Consider the following 14,053-nt stretch of genomic DNA (forward strand, 5'->3'; position numbering starts at 1 on the left):
TTCTAACACTCAAAGGAATTCCAGCGATAGCCTTAGCCTCAAAAGGAAGAAAAGTTCTATTCAAAAGGTTCCAATCCCAACACTTGTTCTCCACATCAATAAAATTGCAAACTCTAAAGTCCAACGGAAGCATGCCTTTTTGTGAAATTACTTTGTGAGTAGAAGAGCTACGTACCCAATTATCCTCCCAAACCCAGATCTGCCTACCATTCCCCAGGTTAGACTTCACTAACCTCCCACACTTTCTAACCTAAGTACGAAGTCTGGACTTTACCCAGGTAAGCCCACATTATATTTATGCAAAAAATCCCCACGCATAGTTCCCACATTCTTAGGAGACTTATCCACGGACCACCATGGACTTATCCAAATTAAAATGTCTCTTACAAATGTTTATCACTTATTCGTCTTCATCTTTGTCCTTGCTGAAAACACAAGACAAGTGAGTTCTTTGATATCTTTCTATTGATATAACCAACTACGTAGTGTTGTTTGGTTACAAAAATCCATTTTTGTATTTTTTTTTACTCCAATATGTCTCTTTAATGCCTTTTGTTAACTTACCTCTGTATATAGGTTTTTCTTCTTCTTATTTTATCGATTGCAAGGAGGAATGTCCTATAATCATAAGGAACCTTTTTCAAATGATTGAGAAACACCCTGAAAAAAATTCCTGGAGTCGCCACTATCCACCTTGGACTTATCCAAATTAAAATGTCTCTTACAAATGTTTATCACTTATTCATCTTCATCTTTTATCCTTGCTGAAAACACAAGACAAGTGAGTTCTTTGATATCTTTCTATTGATATAACCAACTACATATTGTTGTTTGGTTACAAAAATCCATTTTTGTATTTTTTTTTACTCTAATATGTCTCTTTAATGCCTTTTGTTAACGTACCTCTGTTTATAGGTTTTTCTTCTTCTTATTTTGTCGATTGCAAGGAGGAATGTCCTATAATCATGAGGAACCTTTTTCAAATGAATAGTAAATCATGGAGCGAAATGTGCTTCTACTCACTTCATTGTGGTCGAAAATGTCAAAAATGGGAGAAAGCATTTTGTGGACACTGCCATAATAATCTCCAATGTTATTGTTGCTATGGAATCGAATATGGTGATTGATGTTCTAAACCTACAGCAACATGGTCTTAACTTGTAAAGCCCTTTTTGTTCCTAGGCATATACTGAACACTGCTTACGCTTTAGCAAATTTTGCAACTAGAGTACCAGTTCACCAGAGTTGGGTACATCGAGCATTGTTGAAAGCCTATTGTTATTGATGTTATATATAAAATATATATATATATATATATATATATTAATTGTGAACTATAATAGAATTATGGTAATTCAAAACAGATGTAATTTTCTCTTCTCTAATTTATTTTTTTATATAAACTTTTGAAAGTTCAAATAGTGTAAAAACACTCTTGAACGTTTAGACCCCCAAATTATAACTTAACCAATTCAAGCATTATGTCAAACAGCTAGTGTGCGGAAAATTAACATAAGTTATAATATGGAATTGGAAAAACTATCTAAGCCAAATTAAAATCACAACCCACAGCAGATAATAAAAGGCAAAGATAAAATGGAAGGAAGATGCAAACACAAAGACAACACGCGATGTGTTATCAAAGAGGAAACCGAAGCCCTTGGCGTAAAACCTCTCCGCCGCCCTCCAAGCGGTAAACAATCCACTAGAAAATGTAGTTGGGATACATGGACAGCAATAGACCCTCCAAGCCTAATCTACCCAGTGCACGTAAGCCCTCCAAGTTTCTTGCTCCAACGAGGTTACGCCAAACCTTTTTCTTTTCTAGCTTCCCGGATTCCGCTACTAGTCCGTAGCATCAACCAATGTAGATTGGTTCCTTCCTAACTGATTCCCAGAAATCCAAACAGCCCTCTCACAGTGATGAATATGGTGAGAACAAGGTTTGGTAAAATGCCTCTCAAGGATTTGACAATGGAGAGGAAGAGAGTTGAGGAATTTGAAGAGACTCTAATGTATAGATTGTGGGTGAATCAATCTTGTTTTTCTTTAGGGTTTCTCTCTTAAAATTCTCTCTGAGAGCTCTCTTACATTTGTGGGTATAAGGGGTATATATACTAGGGTCAGAGAGGAATGTGAAACGTCAGATTTTTAAAAAACAGGGCTAGCTCGCGGCTAATCCTCGCGACTTGACTAAGTCGCGAGATCCAGTTGCGAGATAACCGTATGGCCAATTATCCTGTTTTGTCCTTTAGTGCTCCAGCTAGCATGACTATTCACCTTCTGGCATGCTTGGCACGTGTGCTGCGTCTGGCGGCTTGTAGCCGCGAGTCACCCACGAGGCCAAGCCGTGAGTCTCTATTTTCTTGCACACTCTTGAGCAAACTTCACTCTATCTCACTCACTACCCTTACAACAAGCCCACCTAAATACAGGGTTATTAAATGCTGAAATACAAGCAAATTTGGTATGGAATAAAGCCAATTAGATGGTTGAATAAATTCAACCTTACAATCTCCCCCTTTGGCTATTCCATGACAAAACCCTAAAACAGACTCTAGACTTAACATGTGAGTTGGGAACAGTTGAGCAAAACTTACTCACACCTACCTCTAGAAGCTGTGAAGCACTTGAATCATATGAACATAAGACTCCTGAAACACAACAATACACCATGATCATTGTAAGCAGAAAACCGTGAAATGCATATGAAACAGGCAATATGTGATCAAGCAAAGATGGAATTAAGAAACAAATCATGGCTTGATCAACCAAGTAATCACTACAAGGTAGTGACTACAATGCTCATTCACACTTGGAATGAACACTAGGACATACAAGCTAACAAGCTCAATGCAAGACTCTTGCATGCCAAACACTCAACCAATGCATAATACACTATGTATATGCATCTAGGAACAATCCTACAAGGGTACAAGAGTGACAGTACTTAAAAGAAAATGCAATACATTTATATAGAAGTACTGATTTAAACAAAGCATAAAAGGCTGCATAAAGCATGGTACAAACCATAAAGCCTACAAACTATGCATAAAACATAACCCTAAAAGCTTACAAAAGCAACATGGGTACAAACAGGTACAAAACACAATATATCAACTTAAACTGAAGAAAATATAACAACTTAAATTGAAGAAGAATGCAAAAACACTCCCCCTTAGGTAATATCCTCCCCCTCTGATCAGGCCTATCACTCCCCCTTTTTGTTATGGAATAGGCTATACATCCTCTTCTAGCCTTCTCTGAATTTGATCCAATTGAGTTTGAAGTGAGGTAAACTTCATATCCCATCGAGTGCTGTGATGGTGTAGAGTAGAGGTGAGTCCTGACATCTTTGTATTCAACTCATGTACAAAGGATACAATGTGATCAAGTTTTTCATCAAGAGAGAGAGTGCTGAAATGAGAGCCACTGTGAGATGCAGAAGTTTCTGGTTTGGCTCTCTTCCGTCTATGTCCAATGCTTGCATTGAATGTACACATGTTGATTGGACTCGGTTTTGAGAGAGAAGATTCATTTGCCGTTGGATAAATTCCCTTGAGCTTTAAGATCCTTGAAATGAGACAGCAGAAAGGAATGCATGTTCAGGACTCAGTTCGTAGAACCGTTTTGCGCAGAACATGAAAGATATGAACACAGATGTCAATTTCTACATCAGAGATTAGATCATGAAGAAACAAGCACGTCCGAGGTTCATATACCCAGTGCTTGATAAAGGGTACAAATTGTGAAACATCACAATTGTAAGCACTCTCAGTTTTGGAGGAAGAGAGGAAACAATGATGGATTTTCCATTGGGTGAGAACTCCAAGTCTTGTCCAAGACTTTCCTTGAGAAGCTCCTCATCAGGACAAAGATCATCATAAATCGGTGAGTGTCGAAATATTGGTCTGTTGATGTGAAGGATTTCTGCCAAATATGCAGAAGAGACTGAAAAGCTCTTTTTCCTAACCCAACACTTAAGTTCATCTTCTTTCACAATCGCGTTAGCATAAAATTCCTTTACCAAATCTTCATACGCGTCATCCAGATCAGAGAGAAGGTAATTCCAGTCCTTGTGAGCAAACCATTTCGGAATGTCAGTGTCATGAAGTGATGATTGATCCACAGTTCTTTCTAGTAATGGTGTAGCATTTTGGAAATAATTCTCATGAGACTGATAGGCTGCATAGGATCTGAACTTGTTGGGATCGAATCTCTTTGATGAAGAACGAGTCTCTTTTGTTTGAGGTGGGTAGTCATCAACATCAATGACGTGTTCCTTCCCTTTGGAACTGCTTCCTTTCACAGCTGCTTTCTTGAATGGTGACATGTCTAGTCTAAATCATGAATAGAGGAAATAACAGAACACAATCCAGTAGACATTATTAGCAGTGGGTTAGTGGTAATTTAGGGATAATGAAGAAACCCTAATAGCTAGATGAAAATGACCAGAAAATAGCAATGAGGGACAAAAATGGCCCAAATGTAGCTACACAGTAGAATGGGTCAGATGAAAAACACACAATCAGCTTAGAAAAACACACAGTCAACATAGGAACATTTTGAATCAACACATCAACAACGGATCAGACAAGATGAGAAACCAACAAATAACAAACCCTAGCTAAGCACATGATGAAAAACAAAATCAACAACATAATAAAGCTCAAAACGGAATCAATAGCTACCACAGGCTAAGCATGGACAAAGAGTAACAGCCGAACCAAAAACCCATCTCAAAATCATAAACAAATGTGAATAATCTGGAGGGAAAAGCACAAAAACAAGTAAAATAGAGTTCAAGACAGAAAACCCATACCTGTTACTTGAAGATTTTGAGCTGAAAAGAAGCAACAATGGAGTTTGAAAAATGGGTGCACAGAGTGTTTGGGAAGGAGACAATTGAGAAAGAAGATGAATAGTCACAAAAGTTCGAGGGAAAACTGAAAAAAAAAATTTAAAAACTGCCCTTATTTCTGCCAAACACGCTTTTTTTGCGACTGAAGTGAGTCACCACAAAGTCGCCAGTTCAAGCCGCCAAAACACTCAAAGACAAAAGTTTGAAAAATTTTTCTAAGTGTTTTTCGCGACTGGAAGGTCTACCCGCGAGGGAGTCGTGAGCTGAGCCGCGAAAATCTCTGAGTAACCCTCGCGACTGGACTTTCCACTTGCGAACAAGTCGCCAAAAATGACCCGCGAAGATGCGACTGAGGCTTGCGACTTGACTTACCCGTGACTGAGTCGCCAAAACAGGGCAAAAATGGATTTTTGAAATTTTCAGATTTTTTAAACAAAATACTTTCCAAAAACACCTAAAACATTCAAAAATCTTTTTGTGCTTGAATTAACAAAGATTGAGTATGTGAAAACATATTTCATCAAGTACAATCACACAAATGAATATGACATTTATTGAACATAAACTTGTGTGTTGTGTGTGGATATCGACTGAGATAGTCCTTAGTCTAATGTGAAGCTTCAATGATCAATTCAACCAAGACATACACAATTAACACAAGATCATGTGATCCATCTCAATTATAGAAATATGTATATATGACCTCTCACAAAACTTGATAACATATCTTGGAGCTTTACATTTGACTCCACTTTCAATCATAACATTTGATCTTTTTGATCTTTTGAGACAATCACATCTCATTGTGAGAGTGATATTTGATATTTCACTTTAATAAACTAGCCTTTGGCTTTTTGAATAAACAATCACTTTAATTTTAGGTCGCTTACCCTTTTTCCTAGTCGAATACTAGAGTGTGCGACAGGCTTTTGCAGCTCAATATTTCTTTTCATTTGGAGATTTACATTTAGTGAGCTCTTTTTAACAAAAACAAAAATAAAGAGTGGGAAGATATATAGACACAAGTCTATGCATATCTCAAGATCATCATAACCATTCACTAATCATTCATGACAAGTTTGAAGATCTATTTACAATAATCACATAGATTTCAAGATTTCTCCCACAATGATATGAGTGCAAAGAAACAAGCAATGCTAGAAAATGCACAAAGCCATTAGCACAAAGGTATGAGGCAAAACAAGTTTTGAGACAAAAGCTCAACAATGTCAATCAAACTTTTTGATTTTCTAATTTTTATGTGATTTTTGGATTTTTGACATAAAAGAAGAAAAAGATTGATAAAAAATAAAAAGGAGCAATAGTATGCACAAAAAGACAAACAATCAATAATCATGCTACACAAAGAGCTAACAAAGTAGTGTGTGCCCCAACACAAACAAGCTTATCATATTATAAATATGTGTAGCACACAACACACAAGAGAGTCAAGGAATTGTACCAACACCAATGGTCTTACGGAGTGATTCAAACCGTGGACCATCGAGAGGCTTGGTGAAGATGTCTGCCTTTTGATTGTCGGTGTGTATGAACTCAAGACACACAACTCTTTCCTCTACCAAATCCCGAATGAAATGGTAACGTATCTCTATGTGTTTAAATTTTGAATGCTGGACAAGATTCTTGGAAAGATTGATGGCACTGGTGTTGTCACAGAAGACACACATCGTCTCTTGAAGAATTCCATAATCATGAAGTAATTTCTTCATCCAAAGAAACTGAGTGCAGCAACTTCTAGTGGCGATGTATTCTGCTTCAACAGTAGATAGAGACACGAAATTTTGTTTCTTACTTATCCACGAGACAAGATTGTTACCAAGGTAGAAACAGCCGCTTAAAGTACTTTTCCAATCGTCTACACTACCAGCCCAGTCAGCATCTGAATACCCGGCAAGACAAGCATTTGAGTCTTTTGAATACCACAAACCATAGTTTGAAGTACCATTCACATATTGAATGATTCGCTTAACAGCAGTCAAGTGAGATTCCTTCGGATTAGCTTGGTATCTAGCACAAACACCAACACTGAATGCAATGTTTGGTCTACTGGCTGTAAGATAGAGTAAACTCCCAATGATACTTCTATATAAGGTAGGACTTACTTCTACTCCAAAAGAATCAACATTCAGTTTAGTGGATGAACTCATGGGAGTGGAGGCATGTTTTTTGGAGTCTAGTCCAAACTTCTTAACAATGTTTCTAGCATACTTCTCTTGTGAAACAAATATACCCTCCTTCTGTTGTTTGACTTGAAGACCCAAGAAAAGTGTGAGTTCCCCCACCATACTCATCTCAAATTCCTTCTTCATCTCCTCAGAAAATTCAATAGCATGATCTTCAATGGTTGCCCCAAACACTATGTCATCAACATAAACTTGTGCCACAAGGAGATAATCTTCATCATTTTTGACAAACAGAGTTCGGTCGGCATACCCTCTTTTGAATCCTCTATTTAGAAGGTAATGTGTAAGCCGATCATACCAGGCTCTAGGCGCTTGTTTTAAGCCATAAAGGGCTTTCTTCAATCTCAATACATGATCTGGAAAGTGAAGATCCTCAAATCCTTTTGGTTGCTCAATAAACACTTCTTCATTTAGATATCCATTCAGAAATGCACACTTTACATCCATTTGATAGAGTTTGAAGTTCATAGTGCATGCTATGGACATGAGAATTCGAATGGATTTTCGAGTCTTGCCACAGGAGCGAATGATTCATCAAAGTCTACTCCTTCTACTTGAGTGTATCCTTAAGCTACTAACCGAGATTTGTTTCGAATTATCTCTCCATCTTCATCAGTTTTGTTTTTGAAAATCCATTTTGTGCCTATGACATGAACATTTTTAGGCCTTGGAGCAAGTTCCCACACATCATTCCTCACAAACTGATTCAGCTCTTCATGCATTGACTCAACCCAATTCTCATCTTGAAGGGCCTCTTCTACCCTTTTTGGTTCAAATTGCGCAAGATAGCAGTGATATGTTACATGATTGGCTAACAGGATGTTTCCTTTTCTGAGGCGAAGACCTTCATCTAGAGACCCTATGATGTTGCTTTCTGGATGGTTCTTAATTACTCTTGAAGATGACTTCTTTGATGTGGAGACTTCATCACTTCGAGAGATAGGAGGATGAACTTCCGGAGGAGTAAGAGGACTTGATGTTCTAGACATCGATCTCGTTTCCATTCTTGGATTGATGGGAGTCGATTCATCTTCTGGTGTAGGTTCTTCACCTTCTATATCAAGAGCTTCAACCTCAATATTGGGCTCTTTGGTGCTCGGCCCTTCTCCATCATCAATCATCTCCACCTTAGATAAGGCATCATCAATCTTGACATTGATGGACTCCATCACTGTCTTAGTTCTCTTGTTAAAAACTCTATACGCCCGACTCGTAGTAGAGTACCCAAGAAAAATACCCTCATCACTTCTCGCATCAAACTTCCCAAGATTCTCCCAATCATTTAGGATATAGCATTTACTTCCAAACACCCGGAAATACTTCACTCTAGGCTTCTTTCCATTCCAAATCTCATAGGCGGTCTTCTTTGTTCCTACTCGGAAAAATATTCTATTGCCAATGTGACACGAGGTATTGACAGCTTCTCCCCAAAATTTTTGAGGTATTTGCTTGTTAAGCAACATGACTCTTGCCATTTCCTGAATCACCCGATTTTTCCTCTCTGCCACTCCATTTTGTTGTGGAGTTTTGGGGGCTGAAAATTCTCTTTTGATTCCATTCTTTTCACAGAAAGACTCGAATCTTGCATTCTCAAATTCCCTCCCATGATCACTTCTAATTTTGGCAATAGGGACCCCTTTTTCGTTTTGTAGTTTCTTGCACAGAATCTCCAACCTCTCACATGCTTCTAATTTTTCTCTAAGGAATTCAACCCAAGTGTATCTTGAATAATCATCCACAATGACCATTATGTATCTCTTTCCCCCTAGGCTTTCAGTTCTGGTAGGCCCCATTAGATCAACATGAAGTAACTCCAAACACCGAGAAGTAGCAATCACATTCACCTTGTGATGACTTGCCTTTGTTTGCTTTCCCATTTGGCATGTACCACAAACGGTCTTCTTCACCTTTTCAAACTTAGGAAGTCCCTCAACTGCTTCAAGTTTGGACACTTTAGCTACTTGTTTGAAATTGGCATGCCCAAATCTGTGATGCCATAGCTCCAACATATCCACACGAGCACTTCTACACGAAATGGGTGCCATGGGAACTATTCCATAACAGTTATCTGTAGTCCGATTTCCCTCCAAAACCTGAATCCCATCTTCATTGATGATCAAGCATCCCTTCTTAGAGAATTGTACTAGGAAATCATCATCACAAATTTGAGTGATGCTCAACAGATTTGCCTTCAGCCCTTTTATGTATAACACATCTTTCAACAGCGGTAATCCAGGTATCTCAATAGTTCTTTTGCCTAGGACTTGAGCATGACTTCCATCACCAAAGGTCACATAGTCACCAACCTTTTCTTTGAGTGTCTTAAACAGTGACTTATCCCCTGTCATATGGCGAGAACAACCACTGTCAAGATACTACAAACATGCATTAAACACCTTCAATGAGGTATGCACAAATAAGCTCACATGAGACAAACATTCTTGACCTTCAAACAAAAACTCATTATCACTTTTCATGCTTCTTTCAGATTGACTTTTCATTTTCAGACTCTCAATCATCTCACACAACATTCTATTATTTCTTTTTATATTTCTTAATCAATGATTTAGATTCAGATATGCTACTATGTAAGACATGATTCTGATTTTCAAAATATTCCAGCATGTGAACAAATATCCTAGCATGTTTCTTAGTTTTTAACAACTCTACAAGATCATTAGTAAAACACCCTTCAGACATATGCATAGAGTCATTTTCACAAACGCTTAAGCTACAATTCAGCATGGTATTTTCCATAACAGCTACCACAACACAGGGGTCTAGGATCACACTTAGGTAATAAAACCACAACAAGTGTACCCGCTCTGATACCAAATGAAAGTTCAAATAGTGTAAAAACACTCTTGAACGTTTAGACCCCCAAATTATAACTTAACCAATTCAAGCATTATGTCAAACAACTAGTGTGCAGAAAATTAACATAAGCTATAATATGGAATTGGAAAAACTATCTAAGCCAAATTAAAATCACAACCCACAGCAAATAATAAAAGGCAAAGATAAAAGGGAAGGAAGATGCAAACACAAAGACAACACACGATGTGTTATCGAAGAGGAAACCGAAGCCCTTGGTGTAAAACCTCTCCGCTGCCCTCCAAGCGGTAAACAATCCACTAGAAAATGTAGTTGGGATACATGGACAGCAATAGACCTTCCAAGCCTAATCTACCCAGTGCACCTAAGCCCTCCAAGCTTCTTACTCCAACGAGGTTACGCCGAACCTTTTTCTTTTCTAGCTTCCTGGATTCCGCTACTAGACCGTAGCATCAACCAATGTAGATTGGTTCCTTCCTAACTGCTTCCCAGAAATCCAAACAGCCCTCTCACAGTGATGAATATGGTGAGAACAAGGTTTGGTAAAATGCCTCTCAAGGATTTGACAATAGAGAGGAAGAGAGTTGAGGAATTTGAAGAGACTCTAATGTATAGATTGTGGGTGAATCAATCTTGTTTTTCTTTAGGGTTTCTCTCTTAAAATTCTCTCTGGGAGCTCTCTTACATTTATGGGTATAAGGGGTATATATACTAGGATGAGAGAGGAATGTGAAACGTCAGGTTTTTCAAAAATAGGGCTGGCTCGCGGCTTGTCCTCGCGACTTGACTAAGTCGCAAGATCCAGTCGCGAGATAACCGTATGGCTAGTTGTCCTGTTTTGTCCTGTAGTGCTCCAGCTAGCATGACTGTTCACCTTCTGGCATGCTTGGCACGTGTGCTGTGTCTGGCGGCTTGTAGCCGCGAGTAACCCGCGAGGCCAAGCTGCGAGTCTCTGTTTTCTTGCATACTCTTGAGCAAACTTCACTCTATCTCACTCACTACCCTTACAACAAGCCCACCTAAATACAGGGTTACTAAATGCTGAAATACAAGCAAATTTGGCACGGAATAAAGCCAATTAGATGGTTGAATAAATTCAACCTTACAACTTTTATTTTAGATGGTTGAATAAATTCAACCTTACAACTTTTATTTTAGATACAACGAGAATTGAAACTATTGTGTTTTTTATTTAATGACACAAGATTTTATCAATTGAGTTAACTAGAAGTTTAGAACTCACAACTCACAAGAAACGTAGTATTCTGTCTTTAATAATTTTTTCTTACACGGGTTTTTATTTTATTTGTAATTATTAGTCCTCAGACAACTACTACATTTTTTACATAAATTTCCTAAAAAATATAATGATTACTCTCAATTTTTATTGATAATAATGATTCGAATTTATGGTGTCGATTCCATGAAATTTATTACATAATAGAAGTTTAAATGATCAAAGTTTGGCACACTGTTTTCATTTGAGAATATACGTCAAAGTTTAATTATTTACTTATTTATATATGGTCTCTTTTATGAATATCATGTCTATATTAAGTAACACACACTCAATGAAATATCATATTTTATTTTGAAATGCAGTTTATTTTGGCTATAAACAGTTAAAAAATAGACCTCAACATCCATAATTTATACAAATTTCATTGACATATTCGGTTTCACTTTTTTCATATTTATAGACACTATATGTCTATAATTTCAAATATAAATTTTTAACTCTACTACAACCATGTTATATTGACATACACTTATCACGTTATTCAAGCAAAAAAAAAAAAAAAAAACTCTCAGTCATTAATTTTTCAATTCGTTTGCATGCAACTAGATAAAGGTCTCAATATTGAGCATATCCATCCGCATTGATAGCCTTTTTAAATGTTCATATACATTACTTCATCAAAAGATGGGTTAATCTTCTTTGCCAAAATCCTTTTGGGGATGCTTTCACTAGGGAAAGCACCTTTTATCAAAGGAGTAACAATTTCAATGTGCATGCCTAATAGAAACCCATATGCATAAAGACAAACAAAATTAATGGCCTTTAACCATTTTATGCTTAGAAAAACCTACCAACTTAATTTTGTCGTAACCAAAAGCTTATTCTAAAATCAGCGTATATTCCATTTAGAGTTAGAACTAAAATCCCTTTCATGGTAGTAATTGCCCAAGAAGAGAAAGAATACCCACAATCATAGGGAGATGTTAGGGGGCTTATGGTGAAATCCAAGAAATCAAAGAAGAATGGTAAAAATGGGAGAACACCCATTCAAATTCATGTATAAAAGGAAGGATCTCACCCACCAAAAAAAAAACACACACACACCCAACTACACACAACCTTGCATTTCAAATGAAAAGTCTTAGTGAAAAGTATAGTAGAGAAAAAAACAGAGTCAGGAGAGTACTCTTAGAATGTAATATCACGACAGAATGAGAGTAACTTAGCAGAGAAGCAAACTTGGCATACACCAATAGGGCGACTTTCTCTCTCCCACGAATTACATCCTCTCTAAGTTCCTGAGCTCATTTAAGCAAAGGCCAATCTGGCTTATGTTCAAAACCTCATAGTTTTGTGCTCATATGGCAATAAGAATGTAAGAGTTGGAGCTGAGAGTTTTTTGGCCCAACTTAATTATTCTGCGAAACACACTTTATATAAATACAAATACGTATAAGTGTGTGTGTGTGTTTGAGAATATGCACGCTAAGACTGCATTTGGATTCAGCTGATACGTCTGTGTCTGCGTTTTGTTTGCTTTTTTTTTTTTTTTTTTTTTTTACGCGTTTTTTCAGATTGCAGCTACTGTTCATGTATTGTTCAATAAACAGTAGCCGCAAACTTTGACTTTTCAAACTTTTTTGGACCAATCAGTGCACATTGTGTACTGTTCATGGACTCACAAATTTCACTTTTCAACAACTTTTTTATTACAAATGGGTCCCACGGTACTATTTACACATTTAAAAATTATTTCGCTATAGTGTTTTTCAGTTTTTAGTTTTAGTTTTCAGTTTTCAGCTGTATCCAAACGGACCCTAACATGTTGGAAACTAACATTTGCTTTGTAAATATTTTCTTTGGGTTTTAGTGTTTATTTGTAAACTTTTAACAGCAGAGCAAGTACAGTAATGTTCATTTTGTGGAAGGTAGAGTAACGTTCCCACCAAAAAGGAAAAAAAAAAAAAATGAAAAAAGAAGAAGAAGAAGAAGAAGGAGAAATGCTTATTCTATGGAAAGTGGAGAGAGTCTCATTGCATAGTAGAAAGTTGAGAAAAATCCATCCTAGAGTAGAAGATGGAGAAAGGTTTGTTCTACAATAAAAGAGGAGAGAATAAGCTCATTTTGCAGCAATGTTCCTTGGACTAGATTTAATTTGTGCACAGATTGGCAGTGGTGGAATTGGACCTTGAAACCTATTTTTTGCTCAAACTCGACTCACATTTTAGCAAAAAGCTTAGACTAAAAGATGTCAACTAGTACCAAGACACATGTCTATGGTGTAAATATAAAATAATAATAACAATAATAAATAAAAAACGACCCTTAACAATCTTTCAACTTCAATTATTTTTTTTCCTTTTACTTGCTTCAATTATATATTTATAATTATCTTAGATTATGAAGTAGTTTAAACATAATAATAATTTAAGCCTGATATTTATCAAAAAAAAAAAAAAATTAAGCATGATAATAATTTGCTTACAAATATTATAATTTATACCAATTTAACTTACTCTTGTATCAAAAAAAAAAAAAAAATACCAATTTAACTTACACTTGCATTTTTTTTTTCTCTAAATAAGTACTTTTTACTTATAATCTTTAACAGAAAATGCTAACGGATGCCTTTAGGGAAATTGTTAATAATTCATTTAAAGAAAGTTTTTATAGGAAAAGGGAAAAAAAATTAATGTTTTGATAGTTTTTTTTTTTTTATTTCCCATAAAAATGGTGTCAAAACTTTCTTAAAATAGATGATTAACTATTACCCTAAAGGCACCCGTTAGCATTTAGTAGGATTTGGAGTGGCAAACATGGCAACCGAGCCTTTGAGTGTGTGTCAACTTGGGATGCGTGAATCAAGGGATTGGCTCATTTTCAACTAAATGCATGATTTTCCTTAATTTTTGG

This window comes from Quercus robur, chromosome 9, assembly GCF_932294415.1.
Source record: "Quercus robur chromosome 9, dhQueRobu3.1, whole genome shotgun sequence".
Lineage (NCBI taxonomy): Eukaryota > Viridiplantae > Streptophyta > Magnoliopsida > Fagales > Fagaceae > Quercus > Quercus robur.